This window comes from Bison bison, unplaced genomic scaffold (genome assembly GCF_000754665.1).
Source record: "Bison bison bison isolate TAMUID 2011002044 unplaced genomic scaffold, Bison_UMD1.0 scf7180017863888, whole genome shotgun sequence".
Taxonomy (NCBI): Eukaryota; Metazoa; Chordata; class Mammalia; order Artiodactyla; family Bovidae; genus Bison; species Bison bison.
This window is the reverse complement of record NW_011494460.1, coordinates 727803-731234: the sequence shown is the minus strand read 5'-3', so window position 1 is coordinate 731234 and position 3432 is coordinate 727803. Positions and strand designations below refer to the sequence as shown.

Below are 3432 nucleotides of genomic sequence, written 5' to 3'. Positions count from 1 at the left end.
CCCCAACCCCCCCACTTCCAGCTCAGGGGAGCAGGGCGCAGGATTCCGCTCACCTTCCAGACCTGGAGTCCTCCAGTCTCTGCTCGCGCGCCCTCGCCGCCTCCACCCGCCCCTGACCTGTTGCGGTGAGGAAGGGGCGCAGGTGCGGGGAGCGCGGGGCGCTCAGCGACGGCTCGCGCGGGACCCGGCGCCCAGCCGCGGAGGCGAGAACGCAGCTGTGCCAGCGACGCGCGCGGGCGGCGGCCGAGTGCGCAGGGGCCGCGCGCTCGTCCGTTCGCTGGCTGGCTAGCCCCGCGCGCCGGCGGCCCCCGGAACGCCCGGGAGGCGAGGCCCCGCCCTTCCCCGGGAGGCCACGCCCCATCCCGAGTTTCTCGGCCCCGCCCTGCCCACGCCCTCTTGCTGGCACCACCCTGATGAGAGGAACTGCGCGGGCCCTCCGCGGGAGACCAATGGGAGGACCCAGGGCCAGCAGCCTCTCGGAATGAATACTGCAGTGACCGTACACCGGCAGCGTGGGTGACCCTGCCCCGGCCTGGTGTGGGGCACCGCAACCCTTTCGCTTTGCAGCGAGAATGAGCTTAGGGTCAAGTTTTGACTAAAAGTGTCAAGGAGTCTTTTCTGCAGTCTCCTATTCTTTAGAAAGATGATAATAACTAACATCTGGAGAGGGTTAAATGGTTTGTAAAGGGCTTTTCGCACTCAAGCCCAGCTCATCGTCATAACAGCCGCATGAAACACACACACACAGTATTGCTGCCATCTCCCAAATAATGAAACCGAAGGGGTAGAAATAGTGTGCCCAGTGTCCGCAAGCTAAAAAGTGGCACGAGAAACCAGGCCTCCCAAATCCAGCCTCCCCAGCTCTTGCTCTTCAGCAGCCCAACCCCAGAAAATTCTAATGGGTATTGGGGCTTTGGCAAACAGATCCAAAAGAAGGCTTCTGCCTAGTTGCTACCCAATCCCTTGTTGAACATAGGAAAGAAAGCGTCCTCCTGAACTCTCAGTGGTATCTCACCTCCCTCCCTGAAAAGGATGCAGGAAGATATCATCAAACGGCCCAGACAGGATTTTCCCCATGTCTTAATGGTTTAAAATCTTTTCAGATTTTTTTTTTTTTTAAAATGTGGACCGTTTTTAAAGTCTTTATTGGATTTGTTACAGTATTACTTGTGTTTTATGGTTTGTCCTTTTGGCCATCAGACACGTGGGATCTTAACTCCCTGCCAAGTATTGAACCCTGCCTTCTACATTGGAACCTGAAGTCTTAACCACCGGACCACCAGGGAAGTCCCTTCTTAATGGTTTCAATGGGTGAAATCATTTGGATCAAGAAAATCACCTTTTTCATATGCAATAGAATGTAAATTAATATAATGTATGAAATAACTCCTCTTTCTTGCCCTGTTTTTTCGTTTGTTGTTGTTGCTCTGCCCCTCCTGATTCCTTCATTTTCCACATAAACACTGTTCGAAAACCTAAGCGACAGATATTCGCATTTCCAAATTAAACTCTTGGCTGCTTGATCCCATGGATTGTTTTGCAAAATCTAACTCTTTTCCCTACTCCCTATGCTTTCACAATTATAATGATTTACCTTAACAGCTACAATAATTAAGGTGCCCCTGATGAGATCTGCTGTGCCTCTGGGTGAAAGCTTTGGAGGTCTTCCCTAGGCAGGTGGGACAGCCATCACCCCAGACAGATACCAGTTTGCATGCTTCTTAAATGTTTCTAACAAAGATTGATATCTATTCTAATCATAACGAATATTTTAACCTTTTTGTTATGGAATTAATATATTTCATTGTAAAATATGTATAAGCTTATATATAAATAAAAATATATGTCATATTTTAATATAAATTTATTTATTTTAATTGGAGGCTAATTACTTTACAATATTGTATTGGTTTTGCCATACATTGACATGAATCTGCCATGGGTGTACATGTGTTCCCCATCCTGAACCCCTCTCCCACCTCCCATTTTTTTATTTTTTAAACACTTTATTTTATATTGGAGTGTAGCTGATGAAAAACGCTGCAATAGTTTCAGATGGACAGCAAAGTGACTCAGCCATACATATAAATGGATCCATTCTCCCCCAAACTCCCCTCCCATCCAGCCTGATACATAACAATGAGCGGAATTCCCTGTGCAATAAAGTAAGTCCTTGTTGGTTATCCATTATCAATATAGCAGCAAGTACTTGCATGAGTGCCTGCTAAGTTGCTTCAGTCATGTCCGACTCTCTGCGACCCTGTGGACTGTAGCCTGCCAAGCTCCTCTGTCCATGGGGATTCTCCAGGCAAGAATACTGCAGTGGGTTGCCATGTTCTCCTTCAGGGGATCCTCTTGAGCCAGGGATTGAACCCACATCTCTTGCATCTCCTGCATTAGCAGACAGATCCTTTACCAGTACCACCATCTGGGAAGCTCAGTGAGTACCTTCAGATCAGATCAGTCGCTCAGTCATGTCCGACTCTTTGTGACCCCATGAGTACCTTATCCATCCCAAATTCCATAACTATCCCTTCCCCACATCCTTCCCCTGCTGGCAACCATAAATTCATTCTCTAAGTCTGTGAGTCTGTTTCTGTTTTGTAAATAAGTTCATTTGTATAATTTTTTAGATTCTGTAGGTAAGGGACGTCATGTAATATTTCTCCTCCTTTTGACTCACTTGACGCAGTGTGACAATCTTTAGGTCCATCCACATTGCAAACACAACTGAGCGACTGAACTGAACTGAATTAATGTTGTTGCAAATAGATTATTTCATTCTTTTTAATAAACCTAGTCATACTTTATAATCTGAAGGGGTTTTTTTTAATCAATCTAAAACTTTTTCCCTTGTATTCCTAATCCAATAAAGTTTCCTAATGCCTTCAATCTGTAGTCAATTTAGTAAATAACATTGACAGTGAAAGTTTGATAATTTGGCTTTACTGCTTTTGGAGGTGAGGGATGCAATGTTGCAGATTTTGTTGTTGTTGTTGAAGATGATGTACCTTTGGTTCAGAGGATAGCTCATGACATTGATAGGAATATTTTTAAGGCAGTGTGCTAGGGAATGGGCCATGTCAATGACACAGAGCACCTGTTTTCATGAGCTTCTGGTGCCTTGCAGAAACAGGTAGGTAAATAGACAATTCCAATGCATGCTTCTATTAATTAATTTCTGGACAGGTAGTTCAGTTCAGTCGCTCAGTCATGTCCAACTATTTGCAACCCCATGGACTGCAGCACACCAGGCCTCCTTGTCCATCACCAACTCCTGGAGTTTACTCAAACTCATGTCCATTGAGTCAGTGATGCCATCCAACCATCTCATCCTCTGTCGTCCCCTTCTCAACCTACCTTCAATCTTTCCCAGCATCAGGGTGTTTCCCAATGAGTCAGCTCTTCACATCAGATGGCCAAAGTACTGGA

The 3432-nt window shown here is 46.2% G+C and overlaps 1 protein-coding gene across 2 annotated transcripts in view; it reads right to left on the bottom strand.

Annotated features, from left to right (window-relative positions):
* The window catches only part of AFF1 (AF4/FMR2 family, member 1), a 197602-nt gene extending 197382 nt beyond the window's left edge, over positions 1-220 (bottom strand). For both annotated transcript variants that reach the window (XM_010833775.1, XM_010833777.1), the window contains exon 1: positions 54-220. The gene's annotated coding sequence lies outside the window, so the exon portion shown is untranslated. The remainder of the gene's footprint in view (positions 1-53) is intronic.
* Positions 221-3432: the final 3212 nt, after the last annotated feature.